At 37.0% G+C, this 25,707-nt stretch overlaps 1 long non-coding RNA gene across 1 annotated transcript; it reads right to left on the reverse strand.

Moving 5' to 3' along the window:
* Nucleotides 1-218: 218 nt before the first annotated feature.
* LOC126259260 (uncharacterized) lies at nucleotides 219-25,707 on the reverse strand. Its single transcript, XR_007546492.1, has 3 exons — nucleotides 25,551-25,707; nucleotides 525-575; nucleotides 219-427 (listed from the first exon to the last, which is right to left on the reverse strand). It is a non-coding gene; the product is annotated as an uncharacterized LOC126259260 (long non-coding RNA).

The following is a 25,707-nucleotide window of genomic DNA, read 5'->3' on the forward strand; positions in this document are numbered from 1 at the left end:
CTGATGTTGCCTGGAATGCTCACTAGTAAATGCCCACTGGTCTGTAGGTGTTAATCCTGTAGCAATATAAATTCTCAAAATGGGGATGCAAAAAAGTCACCGGGGAATCTTATAGGAAGCAAAAATAATCATGAGGTAGTAAATATAAAAAGGGAACAAGGGTGAACACAGTATTTCAAAATCAATAAAAGAAAATTTAACACAATCACAAACTGATGGACCATTAATACATTTATTCAGCACCAGTAATCTCTCAGATGTTTATTTATATTCAAATTTTATACAAAATCAGTGAGTTCTCATATCATGACATTAAATGTAGATACTCTGCATATGACTCGGATATCTGGATCCATACTTATCCTCCAATAATGTAAGGACGACCACCAAACAATGCTTCAAACAATGGCACATAGGTTTGCACATACTACAAACAGAAAGAAACAATATATATACACATTACCAACTGATGATTCCATTCACACAATAAATCATTTCCAAAATTAAAAAAGGAAGTCATTTACCTGAGATGCGTTCACTGGCTGTGAGGGAAACACCAAGTAGCGACTCTGAAGCTGTAACAGATTTCTTGGTTTTAAACAACGAATAACAGAAGGCAAGTAATAAAGTTAACACAGTTCCTAGATGAATTTGTATGCTAATTTATTTTACCATGATTACAGTAATGATTCATCTTTGATGTACATCTAATGGACACGTGAGACATTATTATGTAGAATGATTATTCTATGCATCTACTTTTTTCACATTTCCATTATGGCAAACAAATTTATGGAGACTCAGTTACTTGGATAGAATGCTGCATTACACATAATGGACTCTAGGACTGATAGGGATTCTGAACATGTATGAAGAAGGATGACACGAATGGTCACAGGTTTGCTTGACTCATGGAAAGTGTGATGGAAATGTTAAAAAAGCTGGAGTGGTAGATGCTTGAAAACAGACACCAATTATCCCACAAAAGCCCACTTAAAAATATGCAAGAGCAAGTATTAAGTAAAAATTATGGAGATATTTTTCATCCTTCTTCATGTTAGTCCCTTAGGGACAGTGAAGATGAGGTTACATTAATTACTGCATGCACAAAGGCATTTCAGCAATACTTTTTTCCAGACCTTAGACATGATTGGAACAAGAAGAAACTGTAACATATAGTGCCATGTAAGTAACTTCTGACATTCACTTCTCAATGATTTTCTGAGTATGTATCTGTATGTAGAAAAGTGCTTGATTTATATGGCTACTGAGCAAATACAAATGGCTGGTCACTAACCTGCTCTGCAAACAGCATGGTGTATACTAGTCTGCTACCCACTAAATCAACTATATCAGTGTTGATGCAGACTAAGTAACTGTCAAGTGCAATGTTGTTGAAGACTTACTGGCTCTGCCGGAATCTGTCAGCTCATGAACTGGTCATGTCGATCCCAGACTATGAGATTAAAAGGTACTCAGATCTACTATGTTCATAGCTCTGCTAAGATGTAAACTCATGTGCCTCACCAATATTTTTAAGCCCTATTAAGTTAGTGCGCCATGCATAATGCTGTCATACACCCTATAATCATGTATAAGATCCTGTGACACTTGTGTTATGACCCAGGTGGAAGAATACTGAGAAGTAAAAATATTACACAAACTGAAGGAGTCTTAGACAGAACAGCAACATGTGTAACCCCAGCATGCTGGGTAATGTGGTACAGCAACTCATTTTAGATTATGATGCAAGAGGAGACAGCCAGAGTTGCAACTAAAATGGATGTTTATTTAGTTGATGATTGATTTCAGTTATGCGCATTCTCAAACTAACTAATGTTTGCAAAATAATGTGTCTGTCCAAAATAGCAGTAAATAAAGTGGGTACATATGTGTATGGTCCAACTAATGTTTGTTATTGACACTGCTTTAAGCAACACTTGGTAATAACATTGTTAGTTACAAATAACCAACTTCTCTAGTGACTCATTGCTTCAGTTGGTCAGCATACAAAGTGCTGCATGGCCACATGTAACTTGAATTATGGGATAGGTGTAATGAAATTCTGAAAATTTGTGTGTTCGCTAACACTATAGAAACTTTAACTTATCAACATTTTTAAGCTGATTTTTAAAACTATACTACTTGTTAAATTCTAAAGGGAAGAACAATATTAAGAATTGTGGGATAATATATTGTACTCTTGTGACACTGGGCTTTCTTATTTGCTTCTCTACGAAAATAATTAGTTTGTCTTTTTCGATAGTATAGAACACACTGTTTAAAGAAGAAAAATCAGACCATTTCATAGATATAAGTGGATAGAAGAGTCATAATTTTAAATTCCTTAAAAATTTTTGTACAGGAATTTGTAGATGCAGTCCCCTTTTGTTATTCTTATTGCACATTTTTGGATAGTGAATGAGCATTTTGCTGAGCTTGAATTACCCCAAAATAAGATACCATCTCACAACAGACTGTGCCTAAATGCGTAATACAAATACAAATGTTTTATTCCATCTTTGAGCATATTTACATGCAATTGGTGTCGTCAGTGTTAACACAATAATATTAATGATAATAATAATATAAACTTGGACACATCTCATTAACTACAATATACTATCCAAGATGGATATAATACAAATGTATGCAAATGTCAATAACAACAATAAGTTTCCTGACAGATCAGTTACAAGATAAATGAACCACATAGTTCAGTGAAAGACAAATAAATAATCAAATAGATAATTAACAAGAAGTCATGAAACAGTAATAAAAAAGTTGCACGGTGTAGCATATGTATAGTTTGCAGTTAATTTATTGTTCATTCTTAATAGGATAGTGGGTCATTTCACATTACTGTTTGTTCACTGCAGTAGTTTTTAAGCATTCTAAATACATAGGAGCCTTTAATTAGCTTTTTATGGAGTACTTCTTAATGTTTATCTCACTTTACATTCTCATGTAAACAAATTCCTAAAAATTTTGTGTTTGTAATTTGTAATTCTTCACAATTATATTGTGTTTTGTATTATTTTATATGTGGCTGATATTCATTCATTTTTTTCTCATTTAAAAATAAACAGTTACCCCTAAACTATTTATCTGCTTCTTCTGTTGTTTTTTCTATTTTTTGTGCAAGTCAGTCTCATTCTGAGCTTCAGTAAATGACTTGTCCTGTCAGCAAAAACTACAGTATCAGTTTTTATGAAATAGCTTGACAAGTCATTCATGAATATCGAGAACAATGTGAGTCCCAGCACCAACCCTTAGGGTACTAAGTAACTTTCTTATAACCAGAAAAATGAGTTACCATTGTGAACTATTTCTACTTTCTGGTATCCGCCAAATAAGTATGATGTAAACCGTGTGTGAGCAGTACCATGAACTACAGAGCAATAGTTGAGGAATATTTTATGATAAATAACATCAAATGCCTTGGATCAATCTAAAAACATCCACAGTTGATATTATTATGAACTATGGAATTTAGAACAACTTTTAGGAAATCATATGAGTAATGTAGTCCAAAAGAACAGATACCATCTTCATATAGTTAAGGCTAACTGGCCATTGACCTTCTTCTTGTGTACTGTACTGGATGCACACGTATTGCCTGAATTCTTACAGGACTCGGTAAGATTGCCTGCTGCGAGTAATGAGTGTAGTGGGCAGGGGCGCTACGAATGTAATGTGTGGACATTGTGTTGGGAATGTGGGTCTCACGGTGAGTGCACAAGGGATAAATCCCTGCAGTTGCACTATCCTCTGTGCTCTCCGTGGCTTAGATGTATAGAGCGTCTGCCATGTAAGCAGGAGATCCCGGGTTTGAGTCCTGGTTGGGGCACACATTTTCAATTTCCCCATTGATGTATATCAACACCTGTCGACAGCTTAGGGTCTTGAGTTAATTATCATTTCATTTTAGGAAATTGTGTATGGATTTTACAATTGATCTATTTTTTCTAAAGCCAGTTTGTTGACTGACAAATATTTTACCTGCGTTCAGGAAAGCAGAGTCTTTTGTTCATTACTCTAGCTAATTTTTGTGAAATAAGATAACATTGTATTTTTTTACATCCTAAGGATCACTGTTTTTATATAATGGTTCTATAACTGAAACCTTAAGTTTTCTAGGGAAAGTATCAGTGCTGAAAGAAGTATTAATTACATCTACAAGCAGAAAAGCAATACATTTGCTGTGTTTACTGACTCTATCTGGCAAGCCATCAGTGCCACCAAACAATTTATTCTTTAGTTTGCTGACTGTGTTTTCTACATCTTGTATGATTAAAGCATCTGAAAACATAGTTTTAAGATATGTAGAGATGTTATGATTAATTGTATTATGACTTTGCATTTCTATAAGTTTTTGTACTACACATTGTAGCGCGACTTTGAATTTCGCCGCGCTACATTCGTTCCCTCAGATAAAAATATCCCGTCGCAACGGTATGAGCGCTCGACGGCAGAGAGAAAATACTAAAATTGTTAACTCTTTTTTGTTTTTTATTCCGTTTCAATTGTCTCTTGATAGCGGTAGCTTAAGGCAGACGTGAGCTGATTAAGACGAAAAAACTTATTAATGTGTAGACATTGTGGAAGTTGTGAGAAATTCGGAGGATGGAGAGAAGCAACTAAAATAAATTGCATTTAATAGCAAGACGGTTTTGTGTACATTAGAAATTCCTGGACAATGAAACTTACTGCAAGATTTCAGAGCAGATTTTTCACGTTGAAATGAAGGAGATTTTTGAAGACCGGGACGCCGCCCGAAAGAAGATAACCTGGTAAAGGATGATCTCTCATCTACGCCATTTCCCCCTGTCAGTTACTTTTGTTGTTCTCTGTTCTTTTTCAAAAATTTGTGTAGTGGAAATTGGTTTAACTTTTGCTCAAAAACGCCACAAGGATCACCCCAACTATAGCTTTTCCGAATAACGAAGTCCGATAGCTTTTCTGTAATACAAAGTCCGATTTGCTTTTCATTCTTTCCCTTTTTCACGGTCTCTCTTCTCACATTTATCATTTTTTTATTAAACACTACAACTGGCGACCGTGACAGGACGCAATTTTCGGATGTGTCGTTTTTGAGCAAATTTGAAACTTTAATTTGTATTTTTTCCCAACAGAGAATAACCAAAAATCCTGAACTTTAAAGGGTAACTAAAACACCAACTTTATTGTACCTAAGCAAATGATACCACAATATTGTAAAGAATTTTTGTAACTAATTCAATCTGTTTTCTTTTCATGGCATATATTGATGCAAAACTGTTATTGTGAGACCTTTTGGTGATTATCCGATGGAGATGTATTAAGAAAATCCATATTTTGACGAATACGATTTACGCAGAAGTGATTGACCAGCCGCTGCAGGACAGAAAATTTAATGGTGAGTCACACAATTATGTTTCATTCAAGCATTCAATAGCCAACTGCAGAATCCATTTTTCCCTTTCCACACATCCTGTAGTTTTCTTCTTGATTTTTCCAAAATTATCTATCTCTATTGTAGTTTGTGGTAATTATAGTATTGTTGTAGCTGCATATGAAGATCGTGAATTTGACCGCCAAACAGTCATTTGTTACGACAAATTTTGTCCGCCCTGCTGCATCTTTCTCAACCATTGTTTGCAATAGAGCAATCATTTACATTGACGAGAAAATATTTCATCCTAAATTTGAGTCAAATCTTTATTAATCAGACTTATATTATTCCCTTTTTGACTTACAATTATACATTCTATTACAATGGAACGTGGTAAGGTAGAGAGAGTTTCGGCAGATGAGTTAAGTGAAGTAGATTCATCTTTCAACGAACAAGAAAGTCCGCGTTTCCCTCCATGGACGAGTTCACAGATTAATGCAATGATTTTGCCTCAAACTCGCAACATTTGTGATAATACACAGATGGCGACTTTAAATGACGAAATTTTGTAATGGACGCGAGACTAGACCGTCAGCGCCATTGTTAACATCAATGTCAGAACCGAATATGAGACAAATTCAGCAATGTGACACAAATCGGACACAGGAAACTGACAAACTGGACCGACTATTCGAGTTATTTGCAGACATGAAACGAGACGTTAGTCAGAAAATTGACGCAAAACTGGACGCACTTGGTCAGGACTTTAAACAAAGGCTAGATAAAAGCGACGAAAAATTTGAGGTATTAAACCGTACTATGACCGAAAATTTTGAACGAACGACAAAACAGATGACTGAATTAAATAACACCACTCAAAAGCTCAGCCAGCGATTTGAGACGTTGTCCGATCGAGTCACTAAACAGGAAGAAACTTTGGTTACATTCACACATGAAACAAAAAACAATATTGCCCGATGTGAGACTCAGTTAACTCAAATAGTTAATGTGCAGCAGGAAGTGAACACTCGTGTGGAAGAGTTAGCTCAGGCTCAAACTTCAGCTAGCTCCACCCAAGAAAACCTGACTGAAGAAGTGGGAAATATTACTCATCAGCTCACAATGGTAGTTCTTGAACAAACCCACCTCAAAGAAAAGATAGAAAAATTAGAAGATCGAGCGGACCTCGCGTCACTAAACAACGACACCAACATGGCCGAAAGAATCGTACATGAATGTAAATTGTGTGACGACTATCTGGACAAAAAACTTGAAACAATTACAGAAGACATACTTTCAAAAACAAAGACACATGTTAAAGATGAGACAAAACACATAGAAGACGAAGTGACAAAATTACGAGACAATGTTGTGCCGTGTTTGGCGATTGGTGCAAATGCATCGTCAGGGAACAACAAAACAGCTAAAACCATGGCTAATGACACAGACAGAACACCTATTGTGGAATCACCTATTTCCAATCAAAACTACAATGTGCCGCTTTCTTTTCCACCAAACGAGCAATATTACGGTACGACACCTAGAGTAGCAAGTGACACAAACTACGTCAATACAGTTATGCCAACCGGCATGGCCGATGACACGTTTGTAAGACATGGGTATTTCCAGACATTTTCCAGTGAGGACAAGCACAAAGTCCACCCTATTGTGTTTATTAGATCATTTGACGGTGTTTTTCCACGTAGTTGGTCAGAAGTCGATAAAATCAGATACGTCACCAATCTCATGAGAGGACGAGCAGCTAAGTGGGGTGCCGCTATGAAACGGCGGTGCCTTACGTTTGATCAGTTCGAACAAGCCTTCTTGGACGAATTCTGGTCCGAGAATGAGCAACAGAGTCTAAGGAGAGAAGTGTGCAACCCCAAGACCTATGACCCTAAAAAAGAGACGTTAAGACAATACTTTGAGAGGTACCTAGACAAGACACTGTACTGGTCCAAACCAGCCGACTTGCCAGCTATAATTGACACTTTAAAGAGCCACTTACCCTTTCCATACCGAGACAAATTAATAGGAGTACCGGAGAATGACGTTAAGACTTTCTTAAACTTCTTAGATCAAATGGACGTAGTTTACAGAGGCGATTCACGCCATTCAAATTTTACGCATATTAGTAAACAAAATCAGTACCCACCCCAAAGGAATCGTAGTGACGGTGGTTGGTGGAACCATCCGTCTGCGCCGCGACACAATACGATGCCTGCGCGCGAAACATACTCAAATGGAAACGTGTATGACAGTAGGAACAACCGCAGATATTCGTGGAATAATAACAATAACAATAATTATCACCCATATCAAAATGGTAACTACATGCAAAATGAAAATCACAGACAGTACAACAACAACAGCAATAGGAGACGTGAGAATAACAGGTTCAACCCGGGCTACTTTGACAGGAACATGACATATAACAGACATAATTACCACCAAAACAATAACAATCCCAACAATCACCGACAGAATATGTGGAACACACAAAATTCACGCATGACAAATCATAACCCTCCACGGAATCCGCCGCCGTTCCCCAGTACAGTTATGAACTCCCCGCCACAAAGTAGCAATAACAATTGCGCCGCGCCATCAGCTGACGCGTGGGCGCCAACCGGCTGGAATGTAAACATAGTGGAGCTGGTCAATGAACCCGGCCAAACACAGCAGACGATGGAAAACAGTCGACGACCGAGCTAAGCGCTCGTGATTCGGTCGTGAGGTGTTGTAAGAGCGCAACGGCTGAGACGATTTGTTTCCTCAGGTACGACGACAGAATGACAGCAGAACAGGAATTAACAAACCTATCAGGTTGATGACCTTGTTCTTTTGCGTTCACATCCCAAGTCTACAAAGTTAAAACAACTGAACAGAAAATGGCAGCTATTATATTCAGGACCTTTCAGAATAGCAAGCATACCTCACCCAGGTTGTTACTCCCTCGAATATCCGTTATCTCACAAGCCGAGGGGGCTGCATCCCCACAGACATTTGAAACACTTTGTGCACTAAATCAACATAATATAATGATAACTAAGTTGAACATGAGCAAGTTGCTGTGAAAACGAGATCGTAAATATTTGTATTGAATACACGAACATTAAGTTAAACAGCCTAAGAACACAAACGTTAATTTATGGAAATTATATACTGCAGTTACACTTGTACACATAATTATGAAGAGAATGTAAACTCAAGTGAGTACACTTACTGAATGAGAAAAGATATTCATATGGGAATGAGATCTACACAGGTTACATTTGTTGTTAATTGTAAATTATAAGGTGAATCAACAATTAGTTAGTTATTTCAAGGCACTCTAATGACGGGAGATAATAGCTATTGAGATCAGTAATGACGTTGGTATGTAACAGAATGAATGAGGACGTAAGAATGAATGATCAGTATGAATGAGTTAATATTTAGGTTAATATAAGAAGGTAAGTTACTGTGAAGTAGTCGATGGAGACAAGAGATTATTTGAGGAAGATGATATTGGAGTTTTATGAGAATGGAAGTGCCAGATGGCCCACATATGTGATATATTAATGTTTGATGAGGAATATGTTTAATGTATAAGAATATATATATTATGATGAAATTGTGAGTAAGGAATGAGTGAGAATGTTTTGGTAATATTGTGCTACATAGAGAAGTGAGTAAACAGTCAACATCTTTAAGATTACGTAAGAATTTCAGTTGGAAAGAAAACATTGGTGATGAGTTAGAACACGTGAGTACAAGACGTTAAATGTGAATCTATTTACAGTGCCCTTGAAAATGAATGAATGCAAGAAAAGCAGAGTGAACATAATGATGATTACAGCTGTGGAGATAAGTGTGATAAGAACGTAGCTTGGAAACACATTAGCTTTAATTTATTGCAGAAGTGTAACTTGGTAACCTTTTGTTAAGTTTTGTTAAGCTACTGTGTGGAAGAAAACATTTATAGTTTGTGTTCAGACAGGAGAATGATATTTTAAGGAACTTAAAAGTTGAAATATAGTTTTTACACAGCCCTCATGTGAATACATTTGTATAGAAAAAAATTTTTTTTACACAAGACAGAAAACCCTGAGGAAGCAAAAGATAGAGTTATTAAGGCCGTTTTGCGATTCGTACAACACCTCCACTTTAACGAACAGATGACAAAATTACATCTACAATGAAGACATTTGACTTTTCAGGCTATGCAAGGTAAGTGCAAAGGAGCAGTGACCATCCGTGCAGCCGACATTGAGCAACGGACACTGAGAAAGAGACATTTTACTGTCAATTATAATACTATGTTCTTTATTTGTGTTTTATACAAAGAAATGATATATATACACCACATACATGATGTTTAACCTTCACTAAAGTAGAAGAAAGTTCATGGTTGAACTCTTAAAGGAAATTTGATATGTTATTATGTAATACACATTATGAGAGAAACAATCTCTGTGAGATATATTTTCCATTTGTATAGACGGTATCCACAAGAAGTGGAGATATCGAGGAAGTACTGAGCAGCTATGTGATTTACTCATGCAAGGATTTGTTAATGTATAATACACTTAGTCTTATGAACAGTCAGAACACAAACACAGAATCTGTCATGATGTTACACTACACAGACTTGACCAACGGACACTTACATTTACCCATGATTTGGTAAATTGTAAGCACCTCCTTTCATACACCCTATGAAGGTGATCCAAATGTTATAATGTATTATGTTCTCTTTTATGTAGTAGCTGTAGGATTTGGTAGTTTATAGGTAGTGAATAGTTTCTTCCAGTCTATCTTTATTTCTTTCTCCGTTATCCTACCACCTCCTGCAGCTGGGTATTGTTTGTTTATGGAATGTAAGAATATAATGTATGACAGTAAACTTTCAGGTATGAATAAAAAGACATGAATATTAATGGCATTACAAGCCTGGTTAACCACTAGCCAGCCAAGATATGGAATCAAAAGAAAGAAAGAAATAATAAATGAAGGAAAGCCCGTGCTTTAAACATTAAGTCTTATATCCCTTGGCAAGTGAAAACCTTAATAAAGAAAATCAAAATGACCATAAACCCCAATAAAAGAAAGCCAATGGGACTTAGTATAATTTTTTAGTGTAAATATTTCACGTGTATATTCTTGTAAATTTATATGTATTTGTATATGTGTTAAAACTTTGCATATTGTCAACATATTTTGAAATGTGAGCACGAAATGTAAGTTTTCATAATTAACGATGTAAACATGCTTGGACAAAGTGAACTGTTAAAATGTAAATATTGCAAAAAAGTGTTGCAAACTGTGAACGTTATAAACGATGAATTTTGTGTTGTTTGTGAAACTTATGGTGCATAAACCAAATAACTGTTTGTAAATCAATATAAACTGCAATTTACTTCGACGATAATGAGGATTTTCACACTGTAAATGAACGTTTGTTGGCAAGTGTAAACAACGTGGTGAAACACCTACCTTTGCGAACATCGACGCCGTTGTTCCTGGCCGGCCTTCAGATGCTTTAGAGACAATAAACTCAGCACCTGTCGTAGGCGATGTGGAGGCTAAAAAACTACATCGACCATATATGCCCCGGGAACAAGAGTCATGAAAACGCACAAGGACCTGGAGTGTTGTGTCGTAACAGAAGACATGGACGTTGCTTCAGATCACGCACACGCTCAATCTTATGGTGTCACCGGACTTAACACGCCAATTATGCTGGAATAACAACTTGTAATGAACACTATGTGAAAGTGAATACTGTGCAAGATTGTCATAACACAGCGATTTTGAAACTGCCGCACGCGAAATTCAGTAATGCTATTGCGCATGCGCAAAGACTACGTGCTGCCAGAGATGCATTGGGAAACCAACGCTGGAAGCGCACAACATGAACTGCACAATGGCGAACAGCTTGTTCAAACAAACTGTATGTAAATATATATTAATTGTGTAAAAAGGATCAAAACTGTAACAATTGAATGTAGTATATAGATTTAGAAACCAAGTATTGACAAATATAATCCTCTAAGTATGCACGTGGCGTTTCCTGGGAACATATGTATAATAGACATTTAGGTGTATCTATTCTATTGTTTGCTAGCCTGCCACGCTAAATGTTTTAGCGTGACAGTCGAGGGGGCGATGTAGCGGGACTTAGAATTTCGCCGCGCTACATTCGTTCCCTCAGATAAAAATATCCCGTCGCAGCGGTATGAGCGCTCGACGGCAGAGAGAAAATACTAAAATTGTTAACTCTTTTTTGTTTTTTATTCCGTTTCAATTGTCTCTTGATAGCGGTAGCTTAAGGCAGACGTGAGCTGATTAAGACGAAAAAACTTATTAATGTGTAGACATTGTGGAAGTTGTGAGAAATTCGGAGGATGGAGAGAAGCAACTAAAATAAATTGCATTTAATAGCAAGACGGTTTTGTGTACATTAGAAATTCCTGGACAATGAAACTTACTGCAAGATTTCGGAGCAGATTTTTCACGCTGAAATGAAGGAGATTTTTGAAGACCGGGACGCCGCCCGAAAGAAGATAACCTGGTAAAGGATGATCTCTCATCTACGCCATTTCCCGCTGTCAGTTACATTTTGTTGTTCTCTGTTCTTTTTCAAAAATTTGTGTAGTGGAAATTGGTTTAACTTTTGCTCAAAAACGCCACAAGGATCACCCCAACTATAGCTTTTCCGAATAACGAAGTCCGATAGCTTTTCTGTAATACAAAGTCCGATTTGCTTTTCATTCTTTCCCTTTTTCACGGTCTCTCTTCTCACATTTATCATTTTTTTATTAAACACTACAACATGTATAATAACAGTTGAATATATTGGTAATCTGTAAAGGAACCTTAATAATTTTTTTTGCCCTAACTATTAATAACTGTGCTTTTGTTTTTATTTTGATTTTAGTTAGATTTATACTGACTACTTTCTAAACTGATTTCATTTTTTGTTACCCTTGTTTCCACTAATATATGAATCATTCTTTAACTTTTTTTGCTGTAGTAATTACTTTCTTGTACAATTTCCTGTAACAGTGAACATTCTGTTTCAGAGCTAGATTTAGCTTTGCTAAATTACCTAACTTTCTGTCACTCTCTAAATTTTATTATCCTCAAGGTTATCTTTGTCTTAGTTCTGCTTTTAGTTTCATTTTCTTAAGATGGAATTCAGTTTTACAGTTATATTTGTAACAAGTTAAAATTACCTCGAACTTGGTTTATACATTGTCATGTTTATTCAAACCCAGTTTAAATTTTTCAATAAAGAATTAAAAATTCTAATGTTGTCCTCATTAATACATTTCCTGTCAATGTATTTCTCATTTTGTACTGAATATATTATTTCTACTAAGTTTTAAACGTTTTATTGCTTTGTGATCTGTGAATCCAGTGTCAATAACTTCTATAACATAATCTACTTTTTTCCAAATCAAGAACTATTTGATCAATTATGGTTCCAGAGCTCTTTCCATGTCTACATTCATACACATGTACATCTTATTCCTCTGAAACACAATAGAGAAAGTTTGTTTATGCAGATTATCTTGCTTTGACCACTCAACACAGAAGTACTGAAGCTGGTGAAGGAATAGTATCTGAAGATCTAAGTAAAATGCATGGATATTTCAAAAGTGGAGATTAACACCAAATCCAACAAAGGCTGAAGTTAGCCACTTTCATCTTAACAATAGAATGGCCAATGCAAAGTTACATGCCACCATTAACAGTCAAGTCTTCCACCACCAAGATTTCCCAAAGTATCTAGGAATAGCTCTTGACAGAACTTTGTTGTACAAGAAACACATAGAAAACACCACAGCAAATCTGAGATCATGCAGTAAAATCAAATAACAGTTTAATGGTACTTGATGGGGTGCAAGTGCTACAATACTAAGATGTTCTTCCTTAGGATTCATCTACTCTGCTGCTGAATGCTGTGTCTTAATAGTTCACATCTGACAAAAATCAATGTTTGGCTAAATGTGGCAATGAGGACAATAACAAGTGCATTAGATCTACTCCTCTTCACTGGTTACCAACTCTAAGCCACACAGCATTACCAGATCTTAAAGCCCTTCTCAAGGAGAATGAAAAATTAATTAAAATCCCACAGTTCCCAATCCACTCTGATGTGCCTGCACTTAAAATAAGTCAATTCAAATCCACTTGCCTATCATAGTGGCAGAATCAGTGCAAGTAGTGGATTTCAACTAGAGCAGCATTATATACATGGAATAATATTGCCCATGAGGAATATCAAATTCTCATAAGACATCACAAGACCAGCCAGCATGGAATTACCATGATGTGCTTGGAAAACAATTAATAGGGTTCATACAGGTATGACACCTGTGCAAAAAATCTCTGTCAATTGGCAAAGGCTTCACCTTCTCAATATGCCCGCAGTAATGAACATCAGACAATCAAACACATTGTAATAAGCTACAGCAGATGAACTTATGCTGGAAATCTAGAAGATTTCTTCAAAGTGACGAATATTAATTTGTAGATTTAATTGTTTAATTTTCTTTGTTTTGTAAAAGTGTGCGATTCTTGAATATTAGTTGCAGTTCCTTTTGTACTGCCATATGTTAAAAAAATAAATATAATGGGACCAGCTGAAAATGATAAGGGTGTTTAGTAAATGAAGGAGATATTTATGTCAAGTCGACAGCACATGTGATCTGTGGAGATGACAGATGGCACAGTAACTAACACAGCAAAATTGTCCTAGCATTCCAAGATTTCTCAGTTTTAGTTTAGTTCAAGATACGGATCAGGAACAAGGCAAGTAAATAACAAAAATAATGACAGTTTGGAATTAATGTCAGATGAGATATATTGGATTTCTCTCCTAAGAGCTGTTAAGTGCATTTCTCTGGCATTTTGGCTATATTTGGAATTTCATTTTTGCAATAGATAGCTGGTGTCAACCCAGACAAATACTACCCATTACATATGACATGCAATGCCCAGCATCAGTGGAAAAAGTCGATTTGTTTCTTGTACAAAAGAATTTTTTGAAATGGAATTTTATGTTCTGGACAACAGAGTAGTTTCTAAATACAGCAATATTTAGCTTAGTAGCAACAGCAAAACACAAGGAATAACCAGTAATACAACAACAGTTGAGTAGTACTACCACATTATGGCAGAAAAAGGGCAGCACTACAGTCAAGAGATCAGTCTACACTGACAAAATTCAACTCCCATATGACAGTAGCACTGGGATGGACAATTTTAAATTCAAGTCATTGATTACTTAATTCAATGAATCCTTCCTAACAGTAACTAAAAATACAGGGGAAAAAGGTATTATCAAAAGCAGATCTATTAGACTTCCTTAGACAAGCGAAGCATGCTCCACAACTGGACTTCAGTTTTGCCAAATCAGTTATTCAAGAAATCACAAAAATTATTAGGTCACTGGAAACCAGAGGCTCTTCAAAGCTACAATTGTATTTCAGTCAAACTGCTAAAATCTTGTGGTGACTTGGTGTTGCAATCTTTAGTGGCCCAAACCACTCACTGAGTCATATGTATTTCCAAAAAGAACCATTTATAAACGTGCAGGTAAGTGAGGCAATAAATGTCTGCACTTTCATTCTAATCATTTTTCAGTTGGCAGTATGGCTCAGTACACTCATCAGACACTAGATAGCATCATTCTATTTGGCTTTAGAACTGTCATATTAGTTTTCTCCGTGCTGTTGTTCCACCACTTCCAATTTGTACAGATGAAGAATAGCATTGTGTAATCCATTTTTTGTAAGCTCAGGATGTAGCAGCAGCTGACAGCCATAGAAGATTTTCAACACAATACAGGGACAATGTTGTATTATGGTGTAGTGTTTACTAATGGACTGAAGAATTAAAAGATTGGCTAAGCAAATGTGAAGGGTAAGGAGATAGCAGAACATTCAGACTCATTCACTACTGATGCCACCACTGAGCAAACCTGTGACCTGATTTTGATTAACTGATATGTGATTGTTGATAAAGTGGCAAACCAATTGTGTATAAATAATGGTTCCGCATATAACATTGTCCATAAAGGCATCAATTTTCAGGAGTCAAGAGTCCACCCTTTGTAGGAAAAATGATTCTCACAGTTTTTTGGGTTGCACAAGGGCTAATTCTGGAATATTTCCTAGGCGTAAATGTTTGGGTGATATGCTTTGCAACAAGATGGAGCCTGCAATTCAAAACAAACACTAAAGTCTGTTGTCAACCAGTGTTCGTGTTTTGGATGACAACACATGTCTACATAATGCTGCCCACATCATTCAGATCATTCAGAAGGTAGAAGATGAGGTAATGGTGGGAGTAAAGCTTGAGGACAGGTTCTGAGTTATGTTTGGGTAGCTCAGTCATAAAGCACTTGCTCATGGAAGAGTAAGATCATGAGTTTGAGTCTTGGCCCAGCAAACAGTTTTTATCTACCATGAAGTTTCATATCAGCAAACATTCCACTGCAGAGTGAAAATTTCATTATGTTAAAGTTTGTTCAATATCACAAAGTGCTCTCATTATCAAATGCTAGATGAGTATATACTGGGTAATTTGTGCTCCTGTGCAAGTACAAGTTAGTTTTTCATGCATCTTGATGTTTATGACATCATGTTTCCTGAACTGCATGACATAATTTTGCAGGTTCATTAGATGGTATACATGGACACTGTGTACAAGACGTGTTGTGAATAGAGTTAGGAGCAAAGAAGTAAGAAATTAAAATGTAATTCTTGGAGTTGAAGTTTTACTACATGAACAATGAAAATGTAGTAAGAAAATAACCTTTATCCTTTTTAACAATGTAGAAAAAAAAAAGATTGCAATTACCGCAAAGAAGACACGTCAAGTGCAGACAGGCACAATTAAAAGATACTCACATATAGCTTTTGGCTAGAGTCCTTATGAGTAAAGAAGAGAGAGACACACACAGCATGCATACATACAATCAAGGAAGCACATCCCATGCATGTACGACTGCCAGTTCCAGCATTTCTTTTTGTTATTATGTGGGGATGACAGTGAGAGAAAATTATGTAAAAGTTTGAAATAGCATGTAAAGTTTGTTGAAAGTTGCTAAATGTTCTTATTCTCAATTATAGTCTGAGTAATTTGTTTGCTGTGAGATACACTGCCTCAAGATATATACACAGATTCTATCTGTAGTATGTGTCTAACTGTGTTAAGTCTTTAATAGAAGATTATGCACCTCAATGAGTTGACTATTACAGCATTTTAGTTTTTCAAATTCGATCAGTATTATATGCAATATGGACAACCAAATATTTGTTCCCCTGTAAGCCATTAGATAGGGACCATGCATCAAGAACCATGAACTGGGTTGGCCATTTAGTAATGCAGATTGCAGACAAGTGAACATTCAGAAACATTATTGATATCTCTGCTACATCAGAGCTCCGTTTCCATGGAACTTAAACATACCGTTGCCTTTGTAAAGGCTTTTATGGAGTCATTCCTGCCACCTGGAATCTTCTTATTTGGTAATTACTCATAATGTGTTCTGCTGTTTGCCACATTGTGACACAATCACATTGTGGGCTGCATACAATGAATCAATTAAAAATGGATACTTTGCAATCTATGATGCCTGCTCCTGATGTGCTTGAGGTAGTTCAAGATGTTTCTTGTCAACTGAATACCTTTGTATAGGTACAGTTGGGTCAGTCTTATTCTCCAGCCCTTCTCCAACAAACAGTGTCATTTTGTTCTCCAGTGCTTCTATGGTCCAAGGAGTAGGTCAGTGGACACTTGTTGAGAACCCATATATGCCTTCTAGATTAAAGCTTGATATGTGGAAAGCTAAAAAGAATTTTGTTGATTGGAAGGTTACTAGAAAGTGATTTGTCATGTGCATTACTCTATTCTTGACCCATCTGCAATCTGAGATCAGCTGGTACTATGTCAGATAAGACGTGAAGGCAGGAAACTAATGTTGATTTCAGTGTGCCAGTGATAATTCCTATTTTGTCATTGGAATGAGTTGACACCAGAGATTAGAAGTTTAAAATAGTACACATGTACTAAATCATAGTGCAACTATAATTTGCTGCTGCTGCACTGGCACCAGTGAACGTGGCAATGAGTGACTAATGTGAACTGTTAGGGAGGGGCATGGGGCAAGATACTCAATGTGTGTGTGTGTGTGTGTGTGTGTGAGTGTGTGTGTGTGTGTTTTAGTGTTTGCACACCCAGAATACTCCAGGTAAGTTCAAGTTCACCAAGCAGTTACAGTGCAACTGTTTGAATCTTGCTGCTGGCGGCAGTTGGAAACATGATGTCATAGTCACAAAGACTACAGAGTTGTGGTGATATGTATCAAGTGGAATTAGGGAGAGAAGTGACACTGCTACAGAGACAGATGGTAGCAGCTGTTGTTTATATTATATATTGTGGTTTAATTGTTGTAATTACAAAAAATTGTGCTTTAAAATTTTTTAGAAATTAAGCACTTACTGACATTTTCCTACTGTGACACTTATGAATAAATTTTAACATACTATCCAGTAATTCAGTGGCTCTAGCACAGCATATAGTACATTTCAGCGTAAGCAGTCATACATTTCATTGTCCAGTATGCTGAAGTAAAATCAATGAAAATGACATAAGTTTTCTGGCTTCTTTGGAAGCCTATTTCAATAAATGGAATTAGACCTCCACATACCATGGACCGTGCCAATGTGGAATGGCTTTTCCTCTCTAATGACAGAGTAATTGTACCAAATGTGCAACCACATCAGAAGCATGTATGTGGAGAGGTCACACTAGCATGTAGTTCCTGAAAAAGGGCAACAACTTTTTCAGCAGTTGCTGGGGCAGCAGACTGGATGCCTGTGTGGCCTTATAATATTAGCCCTTATGGCCTTAATATGTTGGTATTGCAAATAGCTGAAAGCGAAGAGGAAACTAATGTAGTTATACACACATCAAAAAAAGTTTTTCATCACCTCGGTTCTGAGATTTCCGGAACCTGTACAGAAAATTGGAATAGAGATCAACAAAAGCATCGCTTCACCCTTTCTATTGCTCATGGAAACCACACACTGTATGTTGTGCCACCATACAGCAAGACCTTCAGAGGTGGTGTTTCTGATTGATGTACACACCTGTACCTCTAATACCCAGTAGCATGTCCTCTTGCATTGATGCATGCCTGTATTCATTGTGGCATACTATCCACAAGTTCATCAAGGCACTGTTGGTCCAGATTGTCCCACTCCTCAATGGCAGTTCAGCATAGATCCCTCGGAGTGGTTGCTGGGTCAACTCCTCCGCAAACAGCTCTTTTCAATCTATCCCTGGCAAGTTTGACAGGGTTTGTGCTGGCCACTCTAGTTGAGCGATGTCATTATCCTGAAGGAAGTCATTCACAAGATGTGCACAGTGGGGGTGCAAATTGTTGTCCATGAAGACAAATGTCTTGCCAATATGCTGTCGATACAGTTACACTATAGGTTGGAGAATGGCATTCACATATCGTACAGCCATTATGGTGCCTTCCATGACCACCAGTGGCGTACGTCGGCCCCACATAATGTCACCCAAAAGCAGCATGGAACCTCCACCTCACTGGACAGTGTGTCTAAGGCATTCAGCCAGACCATGTTGCCTCCAAACACGTCTCCAACGATTGTCTGGTTGAAGGCATATGCAACATTCATTGGTGAAGAGAATGTGATGCCAATCCTGAGCAGTCCATTTGGCATGTTGTTGGGCCCATCTGTACTGCACTGCATGGTGTTGTGATTGCAAAGATGGACTTGCCATGAACGTTGGGAGTGAAGTTGTGCACCATGCAGCCTGTTGCAAACAGTTTGAGTTGTGACATGATGTCCTGTGGCTGCATGAAAAGCATTATTCAACACGGTGGCATTGCTGTCAGGGTTCCTCCAAGCCATAATCTGTAGGTAGTGGTTATCCACTTAAGTAGTAGCCCTTGGGCAACCTGAGCAAGGCAGGTCATCGACAATTCCCTCCTCTCTGTATCTCCTTCATGTTCGAACAAAATCACTTTGGTTCACTCCGAGGTGCCTGGACACTTCCTTTGTTGAGAGCCCTTCCTGGCACAAACTAACAATGCGGACATGATTGAACTGTGGTATTGACCATCTAGGCATGGTTGAACCACAGACAACATGTGCCATGTACCTCCTTCCTGGTGGAATGACTGGATCTGATCGGCTGTCGGATCCCCTTCCTCTAATAGGCGCTGCTCATGCATGGTTATTTACATCTTTGGGTGGGTTTAGCAACATCTCTGAACATTCAAAGGAACTGTGTCTGTGATACAATATCCACAGTCAACGTCTATCTTCAGGAATTCTGGGAACTGGGGTGATGCAAAACTTATTTTGGTGTGTCTTTTTTCCAAAGACATACAGGTCTACTATACAGTTTAATTGTGATGTCATACTCTTTGGTGAAAAATTCCAAAGATAATAAAGCTTCTCATTTGGATCTCCAAGCAGGGACTACTCAGAAGGATGTTGCCATCGCGAAAAACAAAACTAATGTTCTGAGAATCAGACCACAGAATGGTAACCCCTTAATTGGGTGTGTAGGTTAGAGAATGTGAAAAGAGCAGAGGTTAGGCTATTTTTTTCTGAATTATTGCAAAACACAATGGATTTCCTTTTTGTTTACCCAGACTTGTTTTGACACCAATGTGTCAGATTCTGTGTGCATCAGTTTATTTCTGTAAAATATCGTATGAAGTTTATAATTGTTTTTCCATTTCAGATCAAAAACTATAGTATATATGTTTTGTGTAATTTGTTTTGATTGCTCACCTAAAATTACACTACTTTTGAAAATGGAAATTTGTCTTTTGTGTAAGTTGGAGTTTAAAAAAACAATTTTAATTTGCAAACATGGAAAAAACATCAACAGGTAGTTCCAATGTAAGAAAGAGAATAGATGAAGTTAAAAATATCTTAAATTAGTCAAGTATCAAGGCAGGAAGAACAGGACTTCTTGTTATGTGAGTACATGGTTACAAATACAAAAACAATTAACAATTAAGGGTAGAGCAAAAGTAGATCTAATAATGAATAAAAGAACAGGAAAAAATGAAGGCGAGTTCTATGAACAGCATAGTGAAAGCATTATCACAGTGAAAACAGACACAAAGCAACAACCACCAAGCTAGTACAAATTTGAAACTTCCTGGCAGATTAAAACTGTGTGCCCGACCGGGACTCGAACTCGGGACCTTTGCCTTTCGCGGGCAAGGTTCGCAGGAGAGCTTCTGTAAAGTTTCGAATGTAGGAGACGAGGTACTGGCAGAAGTAAAGCTGTGGGTACCGGGCGTGAGTCGTGCTTCGGTAGCTCAGTTGGTAGAGCACTTGCCCACGAAAGGCAAAGGTCCCGAGTTCGAGTCTCGGTCGGGCACACAGTTTTAATCTGCCAGGAAGTTTCATATCAGTGCACACTCCGCTGCAGAGTGAAAATCTCATTCTAGTACAAATTTGTATACCTACTAGCTACACAAATGATCAAGAGACTGGAAGAGTCTTTGATTAAAGAAATTATTAAGATAGTTAAGGTTACAAAAAAGTAATTGTTCTGGTGAACTGGAATACCTCAGCAAGAAAAGGAGGAGAAGGAAACATAGTGGAACACAGACTTGCAGAAAAGTATGAAGTGGGAACCCACATGGAACAATTTTGTACAGAGCATAATTTAATCACTGATAACATTTGGTTTCAGAATGTTAACAAGGCTTGCATGCGGGGAAGAGAATTGAAAGGTTTCAGATAGATTATATAATGGTAAGAAATAACTTTTGAAACCAGATTTTAAATTGCAAAACATTTCTTGGGCCAGATCTGGACACTGACCATAATTTATTAGTTTTGAACTGGAGATTAAAGCAGAGGAAATTTGCAAACATAGGAAATTAAGGAGATGGAAACTATACAAGTAAAATAAACAGAGAGGATTGAGTGTTTCAAAAGGGACATTAGTCAATGATTGACTGAAATAGGTGAAAGGTATACAGTGCAGGATGAATGGATAGCTTTGAAAATGAGATAGTGGATGTAAGAGAGGATCAAATAAGAAAAAGATTAGGCCACATGTAACTCTTTAACATATGAAATATTGCATTTAATTGATGAGAGGAGAAATTGAAAAAATTGACGTACAAAAAATTAGATTGCAGAAATTGCAAAATTTCATAGCAGGAATGGCTAGAGGAGAAATCAAAGGCAAGAATATAACTGATGCTGTGAGGTCCCTTCACTGCGATAAAACACACAGAGATTCTGGAAAAGGAATTTTGTTTATATTGAATATAAATTTAAAAGTATGAAGTCTTTTCTGTAAGTACTTTCTTGCCATGTAGCTTTGTGTAGATATGGAACATGGCTGATGAACAGTTCACTCAAGAAGAGAATAGAAACTTTTGAAATGTGAAGCTATAGAAGGATACTGAAGATCACATGAGTAGATCAAACAAATGTGGATTTCAGAGTCAATTAGGAAAAAATGACATTTCTGACAGAACTTGTGAAAAAGAAGGTTAAGGTTGCTAGGACATATCCTAGAGTAGGGGGAATCATGGGGTTTGTGTTAGAAGAAAGTGACTGGGGAGGGGGGATAATATTTGTAGAGAGAGACATTGCAGCAGTTTTCTAGAATGAAGAGGTTTGCACAAGATAGACTAGTGTGGAGAGCTGCATCAAGTCAGTCTCTGGACAGAAGAACACAACAATAACAGATCTAAGATCTGGGCTGCAGTCAAATTGCAATGCTGGCACAGTTTATTCAGCTGGGACAATGTAGCCATGGAGGTATATGTGTATGCTTATTCTATAGGCCTGAAGAAGAATTTGTCCAAATGTTACCAAGGCTCTCGGATGTACACACTAAGACTGTTGATTTTTCCATTGAGATGAAATATGGATTTATCATTAAAGGTGACACAATGAAGAAATCTGATTAAAATATTTCTGGGTGTGCTGTCATGCCATCTTATAAAGTAACTTAAAATGCTTAGATACTAAAATGGCTGACATTTCAGATATATTGCTGAGACCTTCCTCAGAGACCTTGGGTTGATACATTACATTTCCGACAGCACCACGAGACCACTATCATTAAACTGATTAGTTTTTATTAGGTCTAAAATACCACTAGCTGTGGTATTCTATATATGGGTTACGCAGCTATCTGGTAACTGATAGCCCACTAAAAATGGATGACAAGCTTGTACGGGACATGTGTTGCTGCTGTCAGTTGTGCAAAAATTATGCTATTTTGCATGTGCTGTTTGTATGTCTGTCTGGTCACCTACAGCAGTGTCCTGTGAGGTCCCTTCCCTCTGATAAAACACACAGAGGTTATCAATAAACAGGACACTGGGAGCCTGTAGCTATCCTCTCTAGTTATGTTAATAAGCTGCTTCAGGATTTTAGTTGCCAACCTGTGTGCATACACAGCTGTTTTGTTAGTACCATGCTTCCTGAAACTCAACAGGTAGTCCACAGTCATGATGGTGGTACACTAATGCCAATCTGTTGTGCTGGCCTAGTTAAACGTAGTGCTCATGCAGTGTGCAGGTGCTAACAATTTTCCCAATGTAGTTGCCACAGTACACACAATAATGATGTGAGGTAAGTGCACCATCAGCAGTTCTTCTTTTATTTCATTTTTTGAGTCAAACTTCCTGTCACATTTTGTTGCTTTTCTTTTTGTTTTACTGTTGTGTACATTGGATCAGAAGACATTACATAGGTATTTTAATTTGTGTTTGATATTGTCTGTATTGCTGATGCAGTGGGGTCTGATTGTGTGTCAGGGACTGAGCTCTGCTGAGCTGGATGATGTTATAGTTTTGCATGTACGTACTAAATGATGTGGGCTAGTCTCTGGTAATGCTTCAAATGACATTGAAGTAACAGTAAGCTAATACATGTACAATTAATCTGACATATTTGTTGAATTGTTAATGATCATGACATACTGTATAAAAGGCAGGGTAAACAAATAATGATATGCATAATGATAATATAAATTCACTCTAACTGAACAAGTGGGTGGGTGGGGCGAAGGAGGGTGGCGGGGGGCGGGGGAGGGGTGTAGGAAGGGGAGGATCTGTACTATTTGAGGGATGAGTCCTTATAATACTTCCTCAGCTTTTCTTCTTTTGTTAAATTATTTACAAAAAATAAAAGCAATTTATCTGTATTTATGATTCACCACTTCAACAAAGGAATAGCCACAGTGTTTTGTAGGAAAATCTTGTTAAACTTCTGAAATTTCAACCTAGCCATATGAGAAATGTCATTCAGTAATACAGGTAAGCAAACTTGCAAAATATCCCATTGAATCAATTATGGGCAATCAAATACATTTAATAAGGTTTAAATGCTTGAAAAAAAAGTTTAGCTTACTCCTCTTGGCTTGAAATGTAATATTAGATTCAAAATTTTCCTTGGTACATTATTATTTCCTCTGAGCTATTAAAATGGTTTTGTTTTACAGTTATGTTTCCACTTTTGGATTTTGCAACTCTTTAATAATTGTGCAAGCAGATGTCAGATCCCAAAGATATGGCAGAAGAGCCAAGGGATTGTTTTGCTGAAATCTGGTAAAGAAAGGAAAATAATTTTAAACCAGTTTCATTACTCTGTCATTTATACAAACTGCCAGAAAAAATAATTTTAAATCACCTCCTAGCTGTAGTTGACACCCTGCTAAGACCTCAACAAGCTGAATTTTGTCCTGGTAGAAGCTGCACTGGACAACTGTTGAATCTCAATTAGTTCCTAGAAGATTGGTTTGAAGCTTGTAAAGTGGCAAGGGGTGGTGTTTGTTGACTTATCAGCAGCCTATGACACTGTCAGCTACCAGCTACTACTACTGAAGGTACACAATATGATCAAGGATTTTAGCCTAACTAGGTTCATCACAGTAATTCTGAAAAACCACAGATTGATTTTCAAGGGCAGTGCAGTCAATGGAGACTACAGAAAAACAGTTTTTCCCAAGGAAGGTGGCTGGTTTCAAACCTGTTCAATATGTATACAAATGACCAACTTATGACCCCAACATATGCTGATGACCTCGCTCTTTCCACTCAGAGCTTAGACATTGAATCAGTGGAGAACACCCTCATGAATTCCCTTCAATATCTATCAAGATAATGTAGCTTAAACCACACCCTTCTGAGACACAGTAGTGGGTAGATGAAGGTTTAATCTGGCAAGATTGGGCAACAGCAAAGAAAACAATACTGAGTGTGATTTTGGAGAAGTCCAGATTGTTCAGCACATGTTTCAGTGTTGACTCTCCAGCCTCTTGTACTGCAGAAGACCTCCATCAAGTGGCCAAAGAGTATGTAACATGTTAATCATGCATCTATGTATGTTTTTGACATCAGAATAATAATAATTCTACACTCTCCTGTAGTTTCAGTTCCCCATTTTGTCTATATATTTTATGGATTTGTTGAATTTCTCTCTGCATTTTGTTGTGTGCCACAAAGGTGCAGTCTCATGAGAGTAAGTAACTTTTTATGTATGTCATAGATTTAATAATAAAAGTTTGAAAGCTAAAGTTTGTCTGAATGTTGCTCATTGCTTCTTTTATACAGTGAGTGCCTAAATTTTCTGTCACAGTTATTTGTTAATACAAAATCAAAAATATTCAACAACAATTAGTTCATTTTATTCATTATGAACTGGCCTTTGATTTATTAAGAAACTGTCTGATAGCATTCTTAATGTAAGTATGATAATACACTAAACAGTTGTATAACATTTTAAACAGAAACAGTGCAGTTATTTTATAGGATGTTGCTCTTCCTGCATCGAATAAAAATAACTACCTGTGCTTCTAGAAAATTTTATAACATCAATATGGAAGATCATAATTTTATTTAAAATATATGTGGTCATCTACTTCTTTATCCGAGATGAAAAATGTTAAATGCAGTAACTTTCTAACATCATACACAACAAACATAATATTTTTTCTTTATTGTGTACAGTACTCTTCACTGTCTGAACATTTCAGTTTTCATTGCTACCAGAATCTTTTAATATGTTTGGCCAAGTTCTCTCATGTTTTCTTTTAGAAGAGTTAAATTAATGAACATGAGAATGAACATCTTGAAATAGAATGAACTTACCTCATCATCTGCTGGAAAGGCAAAGCACATGCATGCCATTACTAGAAAAAAGAACAACACTTGTAACTTCATTCTTGCCTATGGTTCAGGACAGATACCGATATGATGAACAAATCAACTGGTCTGGTGAGCTAGTGTCAGGATGGGTATTTATACC

The sequence above is a fragment of the Schistocerca nitens genome, chromosome 5 (assembly GCF_023898315.1).
Source record: "Schistocerca nitens isolate TAMUIC-IGC-003100 chromosome 5, iqSchNite1.1, whole genome shotgun sequence".
In the NCBI taxonomy this organism is placed as follows: Eukaryota; Metazoa; Arthropoda; class Insecta; order Orthoptera; family Acrididae; genus Schistocerca; species Schistocerca nitens.